The sequence below is a fragment of the Myripristis murdjan genome, chromosome 23 (genome assembly GCF_902150065.1).
Source record: "Myripristis murdjan chromosome 23, fMyrMur1.1, whole genome shotgun sequence".
In the NCBI taxonomy this organism is placed as follows: domain Eukaryota; kingdom Metazoa; phylum Chordata; class Actinopteri; order Holocentriformes; family Holocentridae; genus Myripristis; species Myripristis murdjan.
In genome coordinates, this window is record NC_044002.1 from 2,789,693 (window position 1) to 2,816,756 (window position 27,064).

Consider the following 27,064-nt stretch of genomic DNA (forward strand, 5'->3'; position numbering starts at 1 on the left):
AACAGTGTCCATTTGCACTAATTAAACAAATTCAGTTGTCAACCCTGCCAAGTCTTTTGCTGTTAAAATGAAATATTGTGGTGAAATATAATATAATTACATTTGTGGGATTCAGAAATGGCCGAGAAACAATTCATACTCACTTTTGACTTCATCACTTGGGTACAACATTAAAGGCATTTACACATTGGGTAATGCATTTATTGCTATTGTCACCAGCATCACTGTTTGTTAAAGCATACACACATATCTGTGTCTTTTTTTATTCTCAATATTTTTTAACTCTTTTAAATCACAAGATCATAGTCTGCAGTCTTGGGTTACCTAACAACTACCGGAAATTTTGCATTTGCAATCTAGAAAGCGCTCAGTGGAGTGCATACCTCTGCCAGCACAATGCACATGTCAAGATATGCAACTTACACATGTTGGATATTCACCAAAAGTATATAAACCCTTTGGCGGAGGTAAAAACATGACTGTGATGAACCAAATAGCAAAATACAGAAAAATACATAAATTATATCATAAATGCACCAATTTGAGAATAACAATTTACAATTACTCTAAATTCAGCACAATTCACGAATGATCTCATGTCAGTTATACTGAAAATAACGGCCCGAACCCAGGAGAAAAGCTGTTAGAGTGCAGAGGTAACCACCTACTTCAGCTCTTACAGCAAAACCGTTGTTGAAAATGTTATGCTTATAGTTTATACCTAGCTGCACTCAACACAGGAACATTTTCCCCCTCTCCCCGTCACTCGGAATCAGATTGAGGTTGTTTTGGATGAGTGATGGAGACACAGCACCCGAGGCAGTAGATGCTTGAACACTCCGTCACTCCTGAATCCAGTTCATGGAAAGTAGAAGTGCTGAAGTCTCCCGCTCGGACCAGTTTGATGGAAAATTAAAGATGATGTCATGGTGTGCGTTTCAGACTGAGTGGCTGTTGATTTGTGGGGCTGAAGATGTGATTGTTACTATTATCATGGGCGCGCTCTCTCCAACGTTGCCTCAATGACGTTAGTCCAGAGGTGGGGTCAGCGTTCAGGAATGACCCTTAAAATGTTTATTCATCATTCACTTAGCGAAGCATCATCTTGTCACAGTTTGATAGATGCACCGTCATTATGGTTAGCTGATACTGTCAGGGAGGTGATAAGCTGTTGAATTCCTCAAATTGTGAAACCGCTTGCCCTGTGAGCAACCTCCTGGTCCTGTAAAATTCCGGTTGCTATGGTGAAAGACTGCAAGCTTTCCTGTCCATTCCTTTGTGAGGTTAAGATAATGATTTTCCATATCATTCCAGTGGCAAAACCAGATACTATTGGAGTCATGTGCTGGTCAAGAGCATTCAATTTGCATGACTGCTCATAACAAAGACAGCTCAATCTTATCTCCTTCTCCTCTTTTTTTCAGGTCTTTCCTCAGCAACAGCATTTTTACAGCATTTACCGTGCAACAGCAGCGCAGAGGGCCAACGCAGGCCTACATAATTGTGAGGCAGAGACGTACAATATGTTAACAATAACAGAGCTGAAAGCAGAAGAACATAAAATAATCAGGGAGAGTACTTTGTCTAACCGCTCAACACAAGCCCAACCTGGGGAGGCTTTCAATCACCCGTTTAAGAAATGGACTCTGTGGTCTCAAAGGGAGAGCGAGGCAGAGAGAAAGATAGAGTCAGAGAGAGAGAGAGACAGACAGAAAACAGGCAGACTGGCTGCAGATCAATAGTAACATCATTCACTGAACACTAAGTGTTGAAAGGAGGAAAAAAGTGTGGTTTTGTGGGTCTCTTTTAAGATAAGCAATTTAAACATTAGACAGAATGGCTACAGTATGTATTATCCTCATTTTAGGAATGTCTGTGCAGTGAAAACACCAAAACACTTGCACGCACTGTCGTTAGCACTCACTTGCAGTTCACTTCCAAGTCTAAGGGTAACCTTGAGACCTTTCCAAATCTCTGGAATGCATTATTGTAGTGGATAGGATCAAGGAGGTTTTAATAAAACGTGACGTTTAACCAAGTTGTTAGTTAACCAAAAAACCTCTAAACAACATCTTATTAAAATCACAAGGATTCTTTTCTCGATTCTCATTGTAACCTGTGTTGATTCAGAAAAATGGGGTCACAAGCAACGGTGGATTTTATTTACTTTAATCTCATGACGTACAAAATATTTCCGACCCTTTTCTCAAGGCCTTTTTATGTACATTGTTGATATGGCCGGATGAAACCCTTCTGTATTTGATAGGACAATATTTTTTGAATGAACAAAATGGATTTCCGGGTAACTGACAGGTATGCTATTGAAGAGAGTGGAGCTTTTATTCCCAGACAATGACCAAGGCTGCTGGGCTGAAAGCACTTTGTCCTTTGGATTAAACATTTAAAAATATCCTGACTGTCAGGTGTGACCCCATTCTTTTGAACAGGCCAGGATCTTGCACAGACTGGTCTGAGTGTCTTGGCCTACCTACAGTGTACAGTAAGACTGCAACCTGTGAACAATCATTTACAATGCCAGAAGATCCTTGCCTTAATGTGTCTAAGCAGTTCACAGGTCTTTTTTGTTCCTTTTGGACTCACACCCATCCAAGCAATTCTGAAAGCCAATCCCAACATAGCCAGTATCCAGCAAATAAAAGATTGTTCGAACCCAACCCAAGCGTACAAACAATAAAAAGAAAACATTGGAATGAATAGAGGCAATATGTTTCTGTTGTCACATTTACTCAGAGGCTGCTTCACAAAACCTATAAAATGGCAACGGTTTTGTATTTGACCTGGATAGTTGCAAGTGACTTGGTTGATGGGCTACTGTATACTGACTGACTGAGGGTGGGCTAGCAGCTCTGATTGCATCTCTGGCCATGTCCACACCAGTGTAACAAGAGGGTTTGGTGACGTACAGCGTATCATGGATTACTGTACTGCGGCCAGAACAACAACATGGCAATACAAGGCATAATACAAGCGAAAGCTGAGACAAAGGGCGGATGAAGGGATTAAGGTGTGCCTAAATACTTTGTGCGTGGAAACAGGATGTGTACGAGGTGCGGTCTTTGTTACCGAACTTACTTATTAAACTTAATTTAGTTCCGCACGTCTGTTGAAGAAATGTGAGCTTTTGCGTCATTTTGGTGTAGTTAGCCAACCTGATGAAAACTTTGTGAAAATGCTAGAATTACTATTTGATATCATAATGGGAATGTACTTTATCTGAGGCAACTATACTACCACCTAGTGTTCATTATAGGCAGTGCAGTTTTCACTCAGCACGTTGTGACAAAACAGCTCTGTTTTACCAGTCGGAGCGTGCAGATTTTTTTCTGTATCCATACTGCATTTCTTTGGCTTTCTGAGCAACAATGACAGCGAGTATAATTTACTTTTATGACCTGAAATATATGTCTGAGAGTCTCTAATTTTTTTTTTAGTTTGTTGTAATTAGACAGAATTTGGCGGTATGTGCTGCCAAATTGAATTGATTGAACTGAACTGATTGAATATGGGCAGCTGGAAGATGAAAGTACATTACTTTGCTGGTCTGTTCCTTGGAGGAAGAGTATGAGGAAGAGTTGAGCTGACTGCAAATCCTAATACAGGACATGGTGTTGGTCCAGAATAGTGTGCAGCTACAGAGTTGTGAAGACGCAAATAGTGTATGTATCACTGCTTTGGCATCACCTTTTCTGACAAGTTAATATAGCAGGCTAACAGGCACTAATTCAGTAGCATACAGTGGGACACGCCTACTTCATCCCAGGCCACGCCCACCTCATTTTTTGTATCTTCTCTAAATGGAGGGGTCTCTGTCTCACACACGCCCACTTCTGTTCAGTTGTCTTTTACAGATTCTGCACCAGAGGTGTTAGCTCCATTAACTTTGATTCATTTATCTGTTCATCTCATACCATGTTAATTGAATGAAAATGTCTTTATCAACAGTAGTGTCTTTACGTCCAGGTGCCTCACATTGTACGGATCAAAGCTGGTGGAATGAATGAATTTTTGACCATATTGCTAGAGGTGTAAAGACATACATCGTAGAAGAAAGAAAGGGTTCCACCGCACACAATGTGGAGACTTTAATGTTATTTATTTATTAAAATTCTGGCAACGCGTTTCGCCGCATGGGCTTCATCAGGCCAAGACATAGTTTGAATTTGAGTTAAAAAAAAAAAAAATCTCACACTAACAGCATCCCATGTTAGCCTAGTCAGTGGGGGACGTTTGGATGCAGCTCCAGTGGAGAGTGAGTGCACTTGTGTTTCCCCAGTAAAACTGCAGCAAGCAGCTGAAGCATACTGGGTAGGGAAAAAAATTGCAAGTTCGATGGCCAGAATAGCAATTCAAAGTACCAAAAAGTACAACTGTCAAAAAAATAAACAGTGGATTATATTTTATGGCCCTTTTCTGAATGTTAGTGATTTTATTGTGTGGTTTCTCGAAGCCACTGTATTTTCCAAAAGCTGCAATTTGCCACAGTGAAATGAAGAGGCTCCAGATGATGCTTATAGATCAGTTAACACAGGAGGGAAAATGGGGCAATTAGGTTTAATTAGTCACAGCCAAGAAACAAAGACACATTGCAGCACAGTTTAATTTCTTCCTTACAGACTCCAGAGGAAACACTTTATTGTAGCAGACCCTCCCAATGAATATTACTGGCGTCAAGCAGGGCCACTTTATGTCTGTACTTTAAACAACTTGAGCGCTGTAAAAGAAAATACCACTTCCAGTGAAAATTGAATATTTCAGAAGACATCAACAAAAGATGACCCGGTTGAATAGGGAAAGCCAAACAGTATGAAACAGTGTGGTGACACTGCACAGTAGGCAACCGCATTGCGAGTTTCATTTTCATCACTTTGTGCAGCGTTGGGAAGGTTACTTTTGTTTAATGTGTAATGCAACTGTTTTGTTTAGTGCAGCAAAGTAATGCAGCTTATTACATTTGATTAGGTTTTTTTAGGGGTGGGTGGGGGAGGGGCTGCAGCAAAGTGATTCTTGTCTTGCAAGCCACTTAGGCTGTGCAATGATTGTTTAAAAAAAAAAATAGGAATCAACATTTTAATAAGGCCTTGGATGAAAAATACTGAACTGTTCCTGTAAGAGGTGAAATCAGTAATTAGACCTTTTATTGCAATTCACCTGAACAGCCAATAACTGAAAAAAGCAGGATCTAATATTTCATATGAGCACTATTTTTTAGTCTTATTATAAATTAGCATGCTGATACAAGAAGGACAGCAGTGCCTACATTATAATAGCTATAGGTTGATGGATGCACACAAAAACAGAAACTACAACAAGAATAATGCAGTGACAGTCAGATTATTAGTGGTGACCAGGTTCATGGTTGCAAGACAGAACATTGCAGAACATTTTTACTTTATAATCCCATGTTAAGTATGGTGTTTGTTCAAAACCTCCATAAAAATAACAGACTACATCTCCTTATCAACTAATGAAAGGGATAAGACCAGAAAATGGTCATGGGTATATTCTAAAAACTTACTGAGACCAGAGACCAGGGGAAATAAACTGTACACATACTGTGGGAAAATGGCCTCACAATCCCTGTGCATAAGAACGATTCATCATTTGGCCTAATAGGAACTATTTCTGTGTCAGTTCTCTGAGACACACACACAAATTACACAGGCTCGCTTCACATGAATACTACAATTATTCTTTGAAATTCTTCATTGCTACCGCTCTCTGCAGTTTGGGACCTCACTCAGCAGATTACATATTTATTCAGTGGACCTTCTCACCATTTCCATTGACTGAATCAGGGAGGGGGGAAATGCAGCACCCTGAACTCTTTGAAACTTGAGCAAATTCACTTGAATTTTTTTCAAAATATAAAAGGAACATTGATTAAAAAAACGAAAGATGGACGGAAAGAAAGAAGTATCACATCAGCAATGCTAATTGATGTCGGATGTCTTGTGTTTAAATGCTTGTCAAAGGTGTCTGAGTCATCACAAGCATGAAACCCTCAGAAACCTGAGAAAATTCAGCTGGTGTCGTTCAAAAACATGGGGAAAAACAATCAGCAAATGAAACCTGAAAATTAGCATGAAACCTGAAAGCATGAAACCTGAAAATTAGCCAGAAATTCATGAAAGAGAAGAAAGAAAATTACCACATCTAATTTTAGTAATGTTGTGTTTGTTTTTTTAGTTTAAAAAAAGAAAAAATGGCCCAAATATGTATGTAAATAAACAAAGGTAACACTTTACAATAAGAGTACAACAATTAACGTTAGTTAATGCCATAATAAACATTAAGAAACAGGTAATAAACATTAAGTAACAGTTAACTAACCATTAACTAATGTGTCTAAGGTATTAATTTATATGTTATTTAAGGGTTATTGTAGATATTATTAACATTAGTAAATGCCATAATAATCATTAACTAACAGTTAATTAACTTTTACGGCATTAACTAACGTTAACTAACATTAATTGTTGTACTCTTATTGTAAAGTGTTACCCAAACAAACAATTAAATAAAGTGAATTTTGTTAAGAGGATGGAATAAACCAGCCCAGTCACCATGAAAAAAATATTGGCATTTTCCATTTCTGCAAACAAATGATTTACTGAAATGTCACATTTTCACATTTTGTGAATGAAAAACGGTAGATGGCACAATCAACAGGCCCAGCTATTATTAGCAAAATGTTAGGTAACCACTAACCACGTTAACAACGGCCTTCTCCTAACTTTAACCATGACCACAAATGTCTTCCTAACCATAACCAGGTTGTTTTGGTGGCTAACAAAGCTAACGAATCAAACAAAGGTGGCTAAAGTGTCCAAAGTCCAAATGCTGACATGCAACATATTCTTGGATCAGAAACGTTGACATTTCAATGGATTTGTTGGTTTGCAGAAACGTAAAGTGGCAACATTTCATTCTGTGGACTGAGTGGAATAAAAAATAAAATCACACCCACCAGAAAGAGTTACAGCCACTCAAAATCTAATTTTAACAACATTGAAGAAAATATAGGAAAATCTGTATGCCAATAGTAGTGCAACTATAGACATAAATCTTCATTTAGCTGATCAAAAGAGCTGCGAGCAGCTGTCAGGAGCCAGGGCATCCCTGTCAGCTCCCAGTGTGCTTTAGCGATGATCAATGGCCAGGCTGCATCATGGAAAGCTACGTCTCAGTCAATATGGCGTCATGTCTCTGGGTGGAGCTGCTTTGCTGTCTTCTTTGCCCCCTTCACCATCCTAGAACCCCCATCCACCACCCACATGCAGGCGCAGAGGCACACAAACAGCCACTCAAGAAGGCACACACACACATGCACACACGCACACACACACACACACACATACAACAATCCCCTCCCATTCCGACACACACCATCCCATCCCTCAGAGCCGGTGCCGCAGGCCAGAGTGACAGTGTGGCTGGAGACAGGCTGCTTTGGATGTAAACAGTTTGAGCACAAACACAACATCAAGACTCGGTGATGTCATTGCTGATATCGATCACACTCTCCTCCCTGTGTTCAAAGCAGCAGACACACACACACACATGCACACACACACATGCATGAGCGTGCACACAGGCGAGCGCAAATACACACAAACACACACACACACACAGGTATTCTCTTTCAAAACAGACAGAGGCAAGATAAGTTTTCCACATGACTGTCAAGTGAATTTTATGCAAACTTGTGAAGAGAGATGTTTCCATCAGCTGGGCTTCCTGAATGTCAGGAAAACACACGCATGAGAGAAGTGGAAAAAACTGATTTGGCAAGTTGTTATTGTTCTTAAAGGGACGGCAAACCCAGTAAAAAAAAAAAAAACAGGGATTTTATTAGTTAGCATTATTGAGTATTATCGGTATCATCCACCAAGATGTGAGAGTTCCTGAACGTCACCAACTGTGATCAAATGGAATTTTCGGGGCTGCATTTTCCACAGTAATCCATTCCAGCAGCACTAAGTGGGCGTTCTCCCTCGAGTCACGTTATTGACACGACGCTGGTGAGACAAACCAACTGTAGTGACAATATCTCACTTGTTGAATTGGCACCGCAACACTATGATAGTAAATATTGAGTTGAAACGCGAGGCCATGCCGCCATGACTCAATAAAGCAGATGGAAGCGTTTAGCCTTGGACTTTTCTCATCTGCTGATATGATCCTCGGCGTGCCGTGCTAACAAGCATACACTTACTGTTGCTATGGTTTGCTGAAGCCAGATCGGGCTAACACAGGCTCCCAGGTGCAGCTGGACAGTCAATCAAAGGTGGGCGGGAGGAATAAAAGCAGAGGTCATCATATCACATCCTGATTGGCTCACTCCACTCTTTTGTGTGGAAGTAACTTTTCAAGCTCACTTGAATCAGGACAGATCTGCCCACAGGCCTCTCTCTGCACTGAAAGGACCTCAGATTCTTAAAGTTTCGTGATGGTTTCTGTACCAAATAATGACAATAAAAACTATTTTAGTGAAAAATTGCACATTTTAGTTTACTGTCCCTTTAAGTATGGGACATATTTCATGCTTTCATCTGAAGATGAAAACAAACAAAAAAAAATGTGTTTGGTCATATTTTAATGGACCAACTAATGTTTATACATCACAGATTGGAAGGAATGACATTTATGGATTCCTGAAATTGACCTAATATACCACTGGCATCATTAACGTTTCATCTTACTTAACAAATTGGTTTCCATTTCAATTTATTGCATACTTTCTTTGACAAAATGGTTCTGCCTCAATTGAGCATAAGCACTTTGTTGCAGTATAGCTTTAATTTTCTCATCAACATTTCCAAACACATGTTTGATTGGAGATTTGCTACAGACAGACAGACAGAGAGACAGACAGATAGACAAATTGAAACAAACACACACACACACACACACACAGTGTCTTGGCTGTAAGAATAACAAAGTCATGGTCAGTGGGTCGCCAGGCAGTGACCACCCAGAGATACGGGCTGGCGGCAGCCCCGGTGGGTGGGACAGTGCAGACTGTCAGGACAGGGCTGTTTCCAGTCTGTCATAGCATCACAGCCGGCTGGCCTGCACAGTCCTCAGGGTGGGAGGCGTCGCCTCTCCAACCTCCTAAAAGTTGCAATTGAACACAGCTGCCAGAGACTGCCAGCAGCCTCTCCCTTAATCATGTCTGGGGGGGTCCAGATGCTGCTGATACACAGGCAGTCTGTTTGATATTCTGTCTTTCTGACAGATCTAACTTCATATTGCTAGGGGGCTACAACTCGTTTGATGTACTTATTGTTGCATTTTAAATAAGTGCTTTCTCATTTGGCTTGAGAATGTGGCTTTTAGCCTTCGTAGTTGAATGCCTTGCTACGCCAGTTGCTCACATGTAGCACCGTCCTCTACTTGTTCCGCAACTGAATATATTCAAAAACCCCACAAACCCATATACTGAGCTTGATATGTGGGGGTAGGTTGTTTTCAATAGCTTAGCCTCGTTTTGATAGGCCTTTAATTATCCCATCTTACTATGCATTATTGTATTTCTCACCAACAGCCCTTACAGCCAATCAGAGCCTGCTGCATTGTACCAAGCAGTGCAAAGTGTAACCCTCATATAGTGTAAATTAGACGGTAACTCTTTAGAATATAGCCACTTCTACCAATAAATCTGTGGGAATGCTGCCCATGTAGGCCTATGAGCCAGTTAAAGGACCATTCCAGTGGTTTTCCATGTTTAGCATAATATAAACAAATGTATATACATATTTCTGCTAATATTTTCCCAAAGCAAGCAGTCAAGTTTAAGAACTCTGATGTCATGTGGTCTACCTTTTATCCAGCCACTGGTTTCCATTTATTCCACTATGATGTGAAAGTGAACTTCAAAATTTCTTTACGCCAGTATTCCATGTAATGAAGTTGTCCATATTAGTTTTACTAAAAGCAGCAGCACTGTTGTGTTCTGATGACTTGAAATTGGGTGGAGTGAAACAGTCTCCCCACCGTTTCACTCCACCCAAAAGAATCCCCGGGGCAACATTTGCTTTACAAAGCCAATTATTAGTTGTGTGGTTTATGAACACTTCCCGTCGAGGCAGATGGCCGCCCGCCCAGAGCCGGGTTCAGCTTGAGGTTTTGTCCCTGTTAAAAGGGTTTTTTCCCTCATCACTGTCACCCTGTGCGTGCTTGGGGAGATTTTGGTTCATTGGATTAGCCAGTACTGGTTGGTTTCTCTAAAGTGCCTTGAGATAACTTCTGTTATGATTTAATGCTATACAAATGAAACTGAATTGAATTAAAATTGAATAGCAACCAATGTGTTATCTGCAGAACCAAAAATTCACATTTGAAAACAGAGGGATTTTGATTTCTAAATCCTTAGTAACACCACATGATTTGCAAAATGGTTTGTTGCGATGTAAAATGTGGGTACATTGCAGTAAATGGGCCAAACATTGAGAATCACTGGTATGGTCCTTTTAAGAACCCAGATGTTAGCTGTATAAATTGTGTCTTTAGTGTGATATGAATATTGTGTGAACAGGGTGTCGTTCTTTTTCGAAACAATGAGCCAATGAGCTGTTTGATGCCTCAGCTGGATATGAAAACTTTTACTGTGTGTTTACAAGTGTCAGTTTACAGTACTGTATGCTGTTGTGTGTGAGCCAGCCGCGTTCTGATTTTACTGTAAGTTTGTAGTAAGGCCACAGGCTTCTTTTGGCAGACTCTCTGGCAGTGTTGGTAAGAGCAGGCTTACTCTGAGGCCTCTGACGTGAGCCAGAGATGTATTCCTTTCTACTTTGGTATCATAACAAGTGAAACTCTATGGTTTTTGACCGCCACCACAGACATTATCCACAACACAGGACTGCACAACGCCCACTGCTGCTTTTAATAGCCTGCTTGTCACATGTGTATGTTCAACCGTGAAAGCACCCCACACTGCGTATAGAATCCCCTCTCACAATGTCTTTAAAGACAATCAAGAACATTCAGGAAGACAAGCGAAATTAATATGATCAAGAGTGAGAATAATTCAACCAAATGAGAGCCACTTGATATTTTGGAGATGAAGTTAAAAAAAAAAATCATGTTGGCAAAGAAAGCAGTTTGCGGTAGACTGACATGAAAAGTGTGTCTATAAAATAAGGGAAAGAACAACAGATAGATGGATGGCTGTTGTTTTGCAAACAACTGGGTCAAGATGCAGCGTTCCCATAAAGCCGTGGGCCCTGTCCCACAGTTATGACATTGTGGCGTACACCAGCCTGCCCACGCCGTCGTCAGCCTATCAGAGTGGCCGAACCCACAGTCTGACACTGTGGCTGCTCCACAGACAGATGGATGACATCACTGCTGCCTCAAAAACAGAAAAACTGGGGTGGATTTAGCAGCGTGTGGAATCCCGCCTTCGTCAAACGATGGGCCGCCCCCGCCAACTTTACAACTGAGCTATGTTTACCAGGGCATTGGAAGGAGAGGCAAAAATCAGAGCTCAGACTGTGAGTTTCTGCTGTGTGTTTGTTGGCAGGGAGATCAGCTATTTGTGGCAATGCCTGAGGTTTAGGGAGCTATGGGGGCTAGGGAGTAGAAACAGAAGGGGGAGGGGGCAGGTCCCTGGTGGTGTCTAGCCTGTGTGGGCCTTAGCCCTGCTCCAGCTGGCTACAAACCGGCACCAAGGAGGGTACAGAAGAGTCTGGGAGCACTGAGACTGCATGGGGAGCCGTGGTCAGACACCCAGACTGGGCCCCCAGGGGCCCCACACCAGCTACTGTAAGGGGGACGAAAGCAAGGGCAGAGGTGTGCTGTGTCCACAAAATACACCCAACCCATGTAACCACACCTGGCCACAGACCAACAACTACAGCAACTTGTTTTTCAAGTTGAACAGTCTTAAGGTGTAATAAGTAAGATTTCTACTGCCCATGGTACAAGATGACCCTAATGTACAAGTGGGGAGTTGGTAGGATTGGTGATCAGTATCAATGATTCAACAATAACATGGCTGGGTCTTGAGATTTTTGGCTTTCAAAATGCACTTTCAGTCTGTCATATCTGTTTTTGAACAAGACTCCCCAACCAATCAAAGTTCAGCACACCGAGCACCCATTTCACCATATGAGGGCTAAAATGCCTCTCTCAAGACAAAACAGCAAATGATCAACCTGTCCCATTTCAAAGTCTCCTTCAAAGGTGTCTGAGAAACGCGGCCATCTAGCTGAATTTGGAGAACACAAATGCTGTATCCTGTGTGTCCAGAATTCACTCCGGCATTGACAGGAGGAGCAGAGAGCAGCAGATAAACAAGATTTTGACAGTTTTCGTATACTATTTCATCATTAACTTCACTTCTAATAGGTGTGGCCACCAGGTGCTTGCCTAATAACTCCCCCATGCCTGGCTCTAATCTGGGTGAGAGGCCTGTTTCCATGTGTTGACTTTGCATAGAGGCTCTGAAGGCCTCTGAAACACTGAGTCAAGCCCCTCACCCTAGATCACTTTGCCTTGAGTGACCAAGAGCTTCCAACACAGATCCCAGAGCCACAGGGGCACACAAACCATCACAATAAGATGGCAACTCCAGGAGGCAATGCAGAATGATGTGCCGCCCAGTTCAAAATATTCACAATTCATTACTTGGGCTCTTTTACTTCCCTCAGAGAAATGTTTACTCCCCTACTTAAACGCTGGTCAGTGATGCCAAACAGACCAGTGGGTGTGGGTCAGATTTATCTTCATTAACATCCCTGTCCAGAACACTTACTCCTTTTGATCATTTCAAATTATTCTGGTATTGAAAAGTTTGAAAATCAGTCAAACTGGCTCAGACTACACTATCCCACTCTCTAAATCAACATCAATAACATAGTCAAACCCCAAAGATCAATAAATAATGCCTCTGTGTTGACTATAAAATAAACCTAGCTCTTGAGGAGATCATAATTTTTATTAGTAATCTGGCTGTCAACAATGTGGGCCCATGAGAAGTTTGCTCAAAATTCCCCATCATTGCTATGAGACGGAATGAAGCCATGAATTACAAATGTCTTCTCACATTTCTGCTGGGTTTTTAAGTTGACATAAATTGATTCTTTCACAGAACATTAACTCCCAATGTCACCAACCAGAGGAGCAACTGCTTTGCTCCTCTCATTCCTCACACTCCACATACACACACACACACACACACACACACACACACACACAAGGAAAAACGACATACACAAGCCCTTTTGGCAATTTGTCTGTGAAAACACTAACGGCCTCAGGAACACTAGTTATTACACTCTCAGACAGAAAAACATTTACAGTTTTTGATTTGTACCTTGACAAAAATGTACAGCTCCAGTGACAAAAGGTAGGCTTTCAGCAGTAGATGAATAATGGAGGGTACACACACACACACACATATTGTACTGCTACTTATACTCATGAGAAGCTTGGTCAACATTCATTTCCTGACCCTTAACCTTAAGTTTAACTTTCAGCACCACATGCCTAACCTTAAACCAAAGTCTCAATTCTAAACTTTGAAAAAGTGGACTAAGCAAAATTCCCTAACTTTTCCCAAAATTGTCCTCACTCTGAGGCTCTAAGACTGAAACTGAACACACACACACACACACACACACACACACACAAGCACTGCATTTTTACTTCATTTCAGTAGAATGGTTTCAATCCACATGATATCTCGGGAGTCATTATGGAACACACCTGCATGTCGGGCCGTCAGCCTAACAATGCACAATAGTTAGGAGCAGGCCTCCAGTTTACCACGAGCTGCCATAGCGAATAAAAAATGTGAGCACTCACCACAGCTCAAGAACCAGGCTTTTCAGAGCCTATTTATTACCTATCATCGATCATTACATATAAAATCATCTGAAAAGTTACTTTTGGTCAAGTAAATGAGTCGTAGCAGGGGGGCTATTTGGCTGGGCTCTGAACAAGCATTAGGTCATGCTCACTGAGTCTGCTGTGTAGCGTTGAGCTGAAGGGTTTTCACAACTGCCTGGGCATTACATGGACATATTCAGACTCCAAGACTGGGTATTGGCTCGGTTTCCTATTCACACACGCGAAAAAGCAGAGTAAAATGAGTTTGCCATGTTTTAAAGTAGCCCGAACTTGTTATGTTTTAAAACCAGTTATTTGTCCACCTCATGACACCTGAAAACTAAGGCAGGAAGCCATCATTTAAAGTGGTAATTCTCCCTTCCTTTTTTCTATTTTGTCTTCATCTTTGGTGCAGTGCTAAGCACTCTTCGCTGTCATGTTCTTGCACAGCACTTCCCAGAGATCACACCTCTCAATTAAACAGAGCAGGCAGCACTTTGAAGTCTTCATCCTTGGATTTTATGTCGATGCAGTTTAAAGGGTCGCACCGGTGATTTTCCATGTTTAAAGGAATGCCGGCAAAATGTATTTACTTAAGTTTTCTTCTAACCGGTCGAGGCAGATGGCCGCCCACCCAGAGCTGGGTTCTGCTCGAGGTTTTGGTCCTGTTAAAAGGGTTTTTTCCTCACCACTGTTGCCTTGTGCTTGCTCATGAGGGAGATTTTCGTTCAGGAGAAGGGCCAAAATCCGTTGGGTCTCTATAAAGCACCTTGAGATAACCATTGTTATGATTTGACGCTATACAAATAAAACTGAATTGAACAGAATTGAATTGAATCAAATATTTTCTCAAAGCAATCAGTCACATTTTAGAACTCTGACATCATATTTCCTGCCTTTTATCCAGCTGTTGGTTTCCATTCATTCCACTATGATATGAAAATGAACTTTCAGAGACCTGCTTCAGATCAGTGTAGTCCAGTAATTTTAGGCCAAAATTGGGGTCAACCCAGGACAAATTGCAAGAGAAGCAAACTCAACTGATTTTGTATCCTCAGTTTGTCCTGAGTGAGGGAAAAAAGTCCCAAGGAATCCCATTGGTGGAAAGATTTGAAAATCACCTATTTATGACCACATATTACAAAAAAACACTGTTTTTAACACACAGGGGAAAGGGGTTCAAAATTTTACTTTCAGATATCTCTATAAAAATTCACAAGTTGATTACACACACAAAGACAAGAAAAAAAGTCAATTACAAGTTCTTTGAATTATTCTGTTTACACATGCATATCACACATTATCTGATTTGATATGCCCTAATAAGGAATATAAGGAATAAATGCCAGAACAGACATTTAAACAGTGAATTAAAAGGTTACTATACAGACTACCTCTTGAAGCTCATCGAGAGAATGCCAAGAGTGTGCAAAGCAGTAATCAGAGCAAAGGGTGGCTATTTTGAAGAAACTAGAATATAAAACATGTTTTCAGTTATTTCACCTTTTTTTGTTAAGTACATAACTCCACATGTGTTCATTCATAGTTTTGATTCCTTCAGTGAGAATCTACAATGTAAATAGTCATGAAAATAAAGAAAACGCATTGAATGAGAAGGTGTGTCCAAACTTTTGGCCTGTACTGTATATATAGTAACCTTGAATTAAAAGGTTACTATATAACAGTGAATTAAAAGGTTACTATATATTGACTTTTTTTCTTGTCTTTTAATACATTTTTTATTTGTCTTAAGGTAAGTAATCATCTCAGCAATTTTCATGGTGATACCTGAAGGTTAAAATTTTTACCCTATTCACATGAGAAAAAAAGTTAATAGGCGTTTGAATGGGCTATATTTTGGTCTTTTTTGAAACTTTCCCCCAGTGGGATTCTTCGGGGCTTTTTTTTCCCTCACTCAGGACATACTGAGGATACAAAATCAATTGAGTTTGTTTCTGTTGCAATTTGTTTGACGTTGACCCCTTATTTGGCTTAAAATTACTGGACTAATATGCTATAGCACAGAGATATGCTAACTGTTGCAAACGCAAGACATTTTCAGAGAGGTAAAACGGCAGCGTTAAAGCACTCTGAAGCAGCTAACTCAATCCAAATGCTGATTAATTTTTTTAAAGACTGTGCTAGAGTTGTCAGTGTTGGCCGAAGCCAGTTTATTGATGATACACCCAGTCACGTGCAGAAATGGGGATGGTCCACCAACCACCAGTTTAAATCACTTCAGCGTTTCAGGCGATGTGAATGCAATCAGAAAAAAGGCCTTTAACATTCGTAGTTCTTGGGAAACCTCCCCACTGGGTAGTTCCTCTCTAACTAGTCTTTCTAACTAGTCAGAAAGCACGCATAGTCCTTGGGAAACATTTGCTCTTCAGGGCAAATTATTAATTAAGTGGTTTATGAATGGTGACAACTTTAGTAGTAGAAGCAGAAGATTGTACGGTGGGTGTTTCAACCAAAAATTCAAGTTTAAAATTAGAGGGTTTTGATTACATTTTGTGGAATCTTTAGTAACCCGCATGATTTGTAAAATGTTTTGTTACAATGTACATTGGTCAAATATGCAAAATCACTGCAGGGGTCCGTTTTCAGAGCATACCCTTTGCTGCATGTCATCTCCAATCTCTGCCCTGTCTTTCCTGACTCTCTCTACTGTGAGTGTCTAATAAAACAGAAATGCCCCAAAAATAATATTAAAAAAGGACCATAGCAGTGATGACTATAGAAGGGCTTTTTCTTAATGCATCACCTCTGTGTGCCCCAGTGTTTTTTCCAGAAGAGAACTACAAGACGCCAGGTTTTTAGAGCAAATGTAAAAGCTTCTGTGAAATGACAACTAATTGAATCACTGTTGTATTACATGTTGACAGGGGGAAAAAATGGACGTTTATCTAGATGGCTGTGTCAACAATTACTGGCAATTTTGACTAAAGTGAACAACTGGAAACCTTGAGAATATATCTGTGGATTAAGGAAGGTTCACAGCATCACAGCTATGACACATCGCCAGACTTCAACAATAGCAACCATCTTCTATCTTTGGACCTGTTTGACATTTAGGCTTGATTTTAGTCAGGGACTCGGGGCAGAGATAGTATCCTGCCCTCTGAAAAGTCCAGGAGATCCACAAAGAGGCAAGACTGTGCGTCAGTGTGGGGACACCGTTACTCCCCCAGCTGGAAAGCAAACCCGAGAGCAGGGCTGCTAAATGCTGGGAGCTGTGAAAAGACAAACCACAGTGGTCGCTGGGCACAGATAAAGCCGCTGGTCCTCCCTGCCTCAGACCCACAGATTAGTCTGACTGCGGCAGTGTGGTGTCCCTCCACTATGACTCTCAGTCTGCTGTGTTATTATAGCATTATCCAATCAGCCTCGTCTGGCCCAGAGGGATTACCCCCCTTTTTACACAGCTTGTTCAGCTCCCCCCACATCACAAGAGGTCACGATGTGAGACAAGCTAACAGGGTGTAATGTGGACTTACAGTGCGTTAATGAGGGTGCCTTGCAAGTTTACGGGAACCCAACTTTCCACTGGAGAGACATGTCACTAATGACAAGTTAGTGAAGGCAATTCTAATACTCTAATAAGCCCTTTATGAATAAATAAATAGTTGTGGTGAAGATATTGATTTGTAGCAGCCATTTGTGAAATATAAGACCAAACTTATTTTCAAAAATTACCAATCCCTGCCCGGGCTATGAATAGTAAAAGACTCAAAATAGCATGGAAAGCACAGTGCATTGTAGCAGCTGACAGCAGCCCGGTTGTCCATCATCCAGCCTCTACCTCCCACACCGATTGCATGTCAGTGTGACATTGCGAGGCAACATATTTCACTATTTTCTCAGACAATTAAAACATACATACAAAAACATAATCCCCAATGTCTGCATATTTTACAGGAGAGAGCACGCAGGGAGCTCAGGCACTTTTCAACACTGGGCAGAAAATTCATTCCAGAGCGTACGCACTTTGTCAACTCGGTTCCCTGTAATTCTTTTAAAAGACTCGCATCGCCTGCCGAGTGGGGACTTCAAATATTCTGATTCAAACCTTCTCTCAGCAATATTTACTGTGTATGTGTGATGAACTGTTTTTCTTGTGGTTGGTTTACAGTAGTTTCCATGTGCAAAGGTGTCCGTAGAGATTAGGCTCGCGTAAGAATCTGTAATTCCAGCCTCTTTTCTTCCACTGTTTGGCTACAGCAACATGGGGACAGCCAAGCAGGGGTTGTGCTGCGGAGGATGGCGCCAGCGAGAATTTGAGTTTTCCAGTTAAAAATGAGGACATTGAGGGCCTTTAATGAAGCCCTCTCATTGCACAGATGTAGGTAATTGTATCAGTATTTTTGGTAACGCCAACATACTGATACAGTGTATGCACAGATTTGAGAAAAGCTGCGTCAAAGCCAAGATATGAACCGGCTCAGTCACAGGAGACCTGCTGATGTCAATATCACGGATTAATCCATTACTTTGACTGAGGGACTGTGGACAGCAGAGCAAGGCAAGGAAAAGCAGCATGCACGCCAATAAAATGTATAATTCTACTGTGCTGGAGCCGTCTGCCTGGCTTCACTTGAAACGCCTTCAGCTAGCTTCAATTTCCAAGTTGACTTTCTGCCACACAAAGCAAATCAGACAGATCACGCAACTATAAATAGCTCTATAAAATACCATTCACTAATAACTGAGAACAAGTGTGCCATATGTTGGTATTAGCGTGTGTGTGTGAGTCTGAGGAAGGCAGATGGAGCGTGTGCACTGGCCTGTGTGTTTCCATGTGTTGGGTCTATAGCATGCAACATCCTCACTGGAGCCGCCGACTGTGTTCATTAGCAACATGACACAATATTAAAGGCATGGGATACTTAATACTGTGACTTCTTGATTTTGTGTCATGGAAAATTAGTCATGTATAAAGGGGAAGTAAAGCAACATAGGGTAACAAGGATTTTCCTGCTTTTTCCATTGCCTGTTTACCATATTTATCACAGACAGGACGTCACATTCCAGCCCAGCATCAGATTATTACATGCAATAGTCACAAATTGTAGTCTACAGTTTCATGTCCTTGAACATAAACTTTCCAATTTTTTCGTAACAGTCAGCATGGCTTTCAGTGTATTTCAGTTAGAAGTATGCTTCCTGTGGGTACTACATACCATGAGATAGTACACATCAGGATGAAGGTGGGGTGGCAGATGAGTCAATCAGCTCCACTTTCCTAAGGGATATTGATTTCCAATTCCCTAGTCATCCTGTACTATGTAGGATGAACATTTTGTAATGTTAACCATCCTAAACGTAACCATTACCTTTTCCTAACCTTACCTTTCTCTAACCTTAACCATTACCTTTTCCTAAGATAAGATAAGATAAGATAAGATAAGATAAGATATTCCTTTATTAGTCCCACGGTGGGGAAATTTCAAGTGTTACAGCAGCAAAGTGGATAGCAAAATATGAAGCATAATTTACATTATAAACAGTATAAACAGATAATAAATAGCAAAAAGCAATATAAACATTATAAACAAGCAATATAGAAAAAAAAATAGAAATACGAACAATTTAAACAACAGAATAAAATAATCTAACCTTACCTTTCTCTAACCTTAACCATTACCTTTTCCTAACCTTAACCATTACCTTTTCCTAACCTTAACCATTACCTTTTCCTAAACTTACCTTTCTATAACCTTAACCATTACCTGTCCTAACCTTAACCAAGTTGTTTTGTCTGCTAAAGCTAGCAAATTTTGGCTGTTTCCAGTAAGGGGAAAAACAGTTCAAAGATAAACAATGAGCATGTCAACTTGGCTCATTTGAGTAACTTTTTCTCTGACTGGATTTGAAAACATGTTCAACTTCAATCTGTTTTTCTCTGTCATTTTTACTATACAGTTGTATACATTTATAGCTGTGTATTCTTTTAATCGAAGGAGGTGACTTAGCACTAGCAGTGAAAGTGACTAGCTGTTCAGACTGTATGGTATGGAAAGCTCAGTTTCTCCTGTTTTGGTTAGATCTCACACTCATTTTCGTGACAGTGAATAGTTCATTTTATAATTCACAGGAACAAATTCATAAACACCACATGTCCACTTGGCTCATCTGAGTACGGTTTGTGCCATGAAACTGAAACCCTGGCTTTTAGACCTGCCTTTTTCACATCTTTTTCACCTTTCTCTCTACTATGACAGTCATGTAAGAAATTACACATTTTAAGCAGACAATTGTGTATTCCGCAGCAAGCATATTTCAAAACATGTTTGTCATAATTAGCTGACTTCAGTTGCTTGCATTGACTCATTTACTTTAATTAGCCTTATAATTGTGAAATTAAAGTTTTCAGATTCTAATTTCACAGTTGATCACTCTTTGACTCTTCCTACAAATACAAGTCCCACAACCATACTTCCAGTCATGGTGGATAATCCACAAAGGTTGTCAGCTGTCATGTGATATAAAAATGAATATTTGCCTCAACTTCTCTGCTCTGAGATCTCTGAACTCTGTTGTGCATTGTGTTTTCATTTTGAAACTAGAAATGTAACTGATTCAAATTAGGCGTTCAAAGTAAAACCATACTGGCAAAGATATAAGTCCTGACAGAGGGGATCAGCACAGTAACATATGCTCACTGAGTCAGGGGGAAAATGGATTCTGGGAATAAATCATAAACCATAGAAGAAGAAAAAAAAAAACACAGAGGCTACTCCTTCAAGTGACTTGACTGTTTCTGATCCGTGTTTAATGCCCCACACTCATCGCAACCACTTCTATGAGTAAACATGTTTTCATTGTCAAGGAGATGAAAATAAGGGATTGTGTTCATATTTGTCGCCTTTCAAGAGACACTACAGAATCTTGTAATTCAGAGAGGCTCAATCTATGTCTGAATATCGAGCTAAAACCCCTTACCATTCCTTCCCTGTCTTAAGACCCATTTTGGGAGTGGTTGCAGGGGCTCCTCAGGGTCAGCAGTATACCAAATAGAAGTGGTATTCATCATCTGAAAGCTGGGAGCTTGAAGATTGATTGCAGATGCAGCTGAGCACTGTGTGTCAAGTTATTATAGTCATAAATCTAAGGTTGATACCATTTGTTGCACAGATTTGGTACAAAACCGAAGCATCACCATGCGAGAATTAATAAAAGTGGCCAAAAATCCCTCTGGAATACCACACTGAGACAGCAAGACTTTCAGGGACACCATAGAGTAATCCATGCTGGGGCGCCCCAGTAGCTCATGTTGTAGATCACGTACCACAAATCAAGGCTCCTTACTGCAGCGGCCCGGGTTCAAATCCAGCTCAGGCCCTTTGCTGCAGGTCATCTCCTGTCTCTCTATTGTCACTATCAAACAAAGCACAAATGCCAAGAGATTTGGTACCAAACTTTTGACAAATGAAGATTTCTGTAACAACTGCATTTTTCACTGATTGTAATGTGAGCATTCTGTTCTGGAAACTGCTCAGAAACTCCCCTTCATTATCAACATACCTACAAAGTCATGCATCCTCTGAATGGCCTCGCTCTCTAGTTTGTGGTTGTAAAGTTTCATGAAGCTGTAATTATCCTAGAGGTCACTCAAGGTCATTTTATACAGTGACGTGAAGGTTCAAATAATGGTGTCACTCCAGTGAAATGGCTGCTATGGGGGTGAACATCATCACACATGAATCAAATGTGGCTCACTGAATCCACAAGAGTCTCAGCTTTCCAGTCAAAGCCAATTGATGCAACTCCAAGACTGTTTAGGCCCCAGTCTGCACAAACACACCATTTTACAACAGGCCACAAGAACACATGTGGACTGCAGGGTTTGTGGCCCAAATTGCATGGGATTAGCAGAAGGGGAAAGGGGAGAGCCGTGGCTGCCCAGAGAACCCATTTTCATTCACACATCTGGAGGTCAGAGGTCAAGGGACCCCGCTGAAAATAACCATGCCAGTTTTCCCCTCACCGAAATGTAGCCTAACTTTGGAGTGATATTTTTATCATGGGTTTGATGTCTGTATGCCCTGTCTGTTGTGTTTTATTCTATTAAAACTGTAACTGATGTGCTATCTTGGCCAGGTCTGCCTTGGAGAAGATATTTCAAACTCAGTGGTCATCCTGGTTAAATAAAATTAAAATGTATTAACCAAGCAATCAATATTGCAGTAAAATGAACTCTTCTGTATTTATTTTAGGACGATTACAGCGAAAAAACCATAGTCCTTTCACAGCAGCTGCAGCTCGATGCAGTATATGATGAATGAATTACTCGCTCAACAGCTCATGCTTGTTTGGTGTATTTTCAGACGTGAGGATTCATTGTTTGACTCAAACACTTCATTTTTTTATTTCCTGATAAAATTATGCAGTCTCAAAGAGTAAGATTACTGAGCATGCATCAGTATGCGTTCTATATGTGACTTTTCAGCTTTACATCTCCACAATAAAAAAGACATGCGTGTGGAAACATTTTACAGGACCGTTTTCATCTCGCAGTTTCTTAATAAAGGAAACAACTTCCAAATGAATGCCACATTGGGTTCATGTTAGCACAGTGGATTATACATTTTTGACAGATAAACAAAATCCCTTTAATGACATTTCTTCTCATGTTATCTTGTCCACTGCTCCATTTAGTCTTACATGCGTGAATGCCTTGTTCTCTCAGTCTTTTGTTACTATGTATAGCCTTGATTTTGATAGAAACACCATTAGGCATCAGCCGGACATTTAGTTATGAGCAATTCTATGATCGATGACTAATTTTTTCCAAGAAAACAACAACATAAAAGGATTGGCTCTTTAAAACTGATGGCCATATGTTTTCAATATTTGACTGTTAAGTAAAGCAGGGTCAGCATCATCATTAGCGAGGTGTCGGCTTGCTTTAAATTCATAATAAAATTAGAAACAACTTTTTCACCTCGTTAGCTTATTCTTAATGTCATGCAATACATACCACTGAACAATCAAAAATACATGATTTCTTCACATTTTTATATCAAAACCCCAGTGTGTTAAATTATTTGTAGTAGGTACTTCACTAAAAACATTACAGATTTTTAAAATTTCACTCATTTTATAGAACCAGATATTTGTGAAGCCTAAGGTTATGATATGATTGTTTGATCAGACCAAACCCTTGTAAAAAAAAAAAAAAAAAAAAAAACACCAGAACCCTCTGGATAAAGAAATCACATGTTCTGGTGTACTGACTGACTTTAACCAGGGACATAGTGGACAAACACACCTAAACTCCATTCATACTCCATTTTATTACACCCACAAAGGAAGTGAAACAGGGACTTCCAATTGGTCCAACGGCCCATCATTCAGAAAAAAAAAAAAAAAAATGTCCCATTGGACCAAAAGCCCATTAGTCCAATGGCCCGTTATCCAACAGACTTAAGGCAGTCACTGAACTCCAACAACTCCATAGTGTGTATTTTCAGAATAATGGGCCTTTGGAGCAATGGCCATTTGTTTTCGGGATAAGTGGCATTTGGACCAATGGACTTTATGTCATGTGCATCCAAATAGGATAACTCAATAAGTAATGGAGGGACTGGCACCAAACTCTTTTGGGAAGGCTGGTCATGGGCTGGCGAAGAGGTCTGTTGGCTTCACATTTAGAAATGCAAGATGCCCACACAGCATCTGCTGTCCAGCCAAGAGCTCAACACCTCCATTATGACTGCCAGTAGTTTGTGCCACAATACCTGAAAGCCCTCTGTTGATTTTTTTCCCATCATGATGGTTATTTGCTTTATGATGATCACTGACTGGAAGTAAGAGTTTACCATCACCTTTGTATTTAGCACTGCAGTGTATAACCAAATATACAGTGACACAGATGTTTGATTTCTAAACGGTTTCAGGCAAATGGGCAGTCTGGGTTCAGGGTCACACAAGGCAGTGGCTGCAGTTTTTGTTGGATTCACATGTGAGAGGATCAGAAACAGTGGATTTTGGACTGACCAGATGCCACCAATCATGATAGAATATTTCTCACTCTTCAAAGAGTGTTTAAGGTTGGGCCGAGGTAGAGGAAATATTACCTGCACAAGATGGAAAACACCATCATTAACCTCCACACAGGGGAAAATGGCCTTGGACTTCAACAGACCCAGATGTTGAGAGTCCTTTATTCTTCCTCTGGAAAAGAAACATGGGTAAAACTACCATATAGTTATTGATGGTTACTTATTGGTTATTAAGTGACTCACTGTTGGCAGGGAACAGTTTATATTCCTCTAAGATGACTGGAATGTACTGACGGACCTGGTGAGAAGGTGAAATTTGGAAATAAGCAGTCACTTGTACGTTGGACAGAGTTAGCCCAAAGGTTAGAGAATCAGATTTGAAGGGTTGCCCTTTTCGATCCAAAAGATCATCTGGGAAAATGTGGGTGGGGGAAATGGAAGAGTAGTACTATTGTTGACCTTGAACAAAGCACTGAACCTTTTAGCTGCTTGAGCGGAGCTGCTCAGTGGCTAACAATAGAATAGTGTGGTTATGATGACAGCTCCCAGCAGCCAATAGTGCACAAATCAACTTTCCCTGGAAAAAAAAAAAAAAAAAAAAAGCATCATATGAGTATCATAAAGATCACACAAGTGACTAGATCTGGGGTTTTCAAACTTTTTCATGTTCTGGACCCCCCAAGTTGACTCATTAAGCCCGGACCACCACTTGAAGACTTTTTGCCCTCGGGACTCTGATATGAAAAGATATTTTGATTTGTGTTCTTTATGGAATTGTCTTGGTGTCATACGCATGTCAAATAAATTCAAAGTGGTGACATTAAAACATAATGTTCAAATTATCACTTGTACATATTTGTGTGTTGTAGCAATGTCTAGTGAATTTGAAACTTTGAAAATTAGCAACTTAGCAAATTTTCTAAAAAAAAAAAAAAAAAAAGGAAAATTAGTAAAAAAAAAAAAAAAAACACTAATAAAAAAGAAAATTGTAATCAAACACCCCTCCTCCCCACAACACCCACACACACACACACACACACACACCACCACCACCACTACAAAAAGCAAAAACATTTTATTTTAATACAGGAAAATGACATTTGATATGACCTGATATGACAAGGTCATATCAATCAACATCAGGGGCTCTATTTTCCCGGCGCAGCGCAGGGTGGCGCAATGAGGCGAACCCCGCACAGAGTTATTTTCAACCAGCGCAACCCGAGGGGCGCACAGTTTGGTATTTTGGCAGACCGAGGTGCGCTGAGATGGGAGTGGCGGCGCAGCAGGGGGAGGTGTCAACAGATTCTCACAACTCAGAACCTCACAATCAGCACAAACGGTGCCAATCTCCTTTGATCTGACATCAGTTGTGACGGGACAGTTGATATGGAGATAAATTTATGTGGCATAGTGTTTTTTGTTGGTATTTATTGCATTGTTAATGTACCTGACATTCTGGAAACCTGCCCGTGAGGTTTTGGTGACGTGTGTGCACTGTGCACCTGTCAGCCAAAGTTTCACTACGCCGGCTCCGCTCCGCCTGCGGCAGTCGACCTCCTTGTCAATTGTGTAAACGTTCATTACGCCTTCGTGCAGCGCATTTTAAAGGCAAGGACAGGGGCTCATTTGATTGGTTTAAAGTGAATCGGCTGTGTCAAACCCACTCCACGCCTTCTCTCCTCCCTTGCGCCAGTAGGAGGAACAGCGGAGTACTTGCGCCACGGCACACGGCGTGCCAAAATTGCAAAATCCACTTGGCCACACCCAGTTGGCGGAGCGCAGCTGCACTGCGCCCCCGCCTCGCCCAGTCTGCGAAAATAGAGCCCCAGATCTCTTGTTCCTCATTTTGCTGAGGACCCCCTGGAGGACCCTCAAGACCCCTGGGGGTTCCCGGACCTCACTTTCAAACCACCACACTAGATGATAACTTGAGTTTCAACTTGCAAAGAAAATAAAGTCGGGTTGACTTTGGTTTAGAATGTTAAAGAAAACAAACTACATCTCCCTCCGGTGGATCTACAGTATGCAAGATATGAATATGTGCAAAGGCACAGTGCTAAAGCTTCGAGCATCATTTCTACAGCCACTAAAGGACTAGACAGTTGAACTGTTAACAGAGTGAGCAGGAGTCTATTTGTCTGGAGTCAGTCAGCTTCGCTACAGCCAGAAGAGCAGCTCATCTGTCTGACCTGAAGGGATTGCCAGAAGCTGGGGTTCGTGATGTGCTGCTTGCCAGGACACAGACCCCAGCCAGGTTCAGATATGCAAATTTAGTTCAAATAGCCATCGCGTGGGAAGCAGTAATTCAGCTTTCTGATGTTAGAGACTAACTCTCTCACAGAAAGCCTAATTTGCCATGTTAAAATAGTGACAAAAACTCTGAGGAGCCCACTGTAATCTCCAGCAATACTTTGAGGATCGAAGATCAGCACCAATGGAACTATTTCACACAGTATTGTCATGGGACATTGAGGCTAATCATGTGTCAGTGCTATTTAACAGCTCATGAAAGGAGGCTTATTTTGGGGAGGTGTGGTGGGGGGAACAGTTTAAATCATTGGTCAAAGACCGATGATTGTTATGTCCCGCTGGGGGAGGGTCTCTGCTGATTGTTTCTGTCCTCATCTTTGAATAAATATAACAGATCAGACAAAGAATTGGACATGCTAACTAGCTAACCAGGTATTTTTATGGCTCAGCAACCAGCTAGAATAACTGTAGTCATAAATTTATTTACAAGGTCATTCGCAGAACAACAAGCTCCTATTTAAGAGAGAAACATGCAGATAAAAATAAAGTCCAAGTTTTAACACCAGTTTAAAACAGACTGTGACTGCAGTGATGATGTGAAAACCCCATAGAGAAAATGCATTGGATATGGAATTTCATACTTGGGCAAAGGATTGTGCTTAATGTTACATCTGAGTATTGAGGTCTAAATTATGATCTGTGTTTGCACTTAAGCATTATGTTGATTAGCAGTCATTAGTAGTATATATGCAAAAAGTGAGAACATTTGTGGCAGCTCTAAAGCAAAATGGTAAGAATTTTGAATAGCATTAATGGTATTTCACTATGTCGAGCAAAAAAAAGCTCGCATCTCTGGATGAAGTCAAACAAATAGTAGAAGTGCCATCATCGTCCACATCTAATTTAGCTGCAGTCATGGAGATTTTCTTGTGAACACTCCTGAGGCTACGATT

General features: G+C 40.8%; 1 long non-coding RNA gene across 1 annotated transcript; it reads left to right on the forward strand.

Annotated features, from left to right (window-relative positions):
• The first annotated feature begins 7,715 nt into the window (after positions 1-7,715).
• LOC115355251 (uncharacterized) lies at positions 7,716-26,769 on the forward strand. Its single transcript, XR_003927862.1, has 4 exons — positions 7,716-7,726; positions 11,117-11,122; positions 25,567-25,570; positions 26,701-26,769. It is a non-coding gene; the product is annotated as an uncharacterized LOC115355251 (long non-coding RNA).
• The last annotated feature ends 295 nt before the right edge of the window (positions 26,770-27,064 follow it).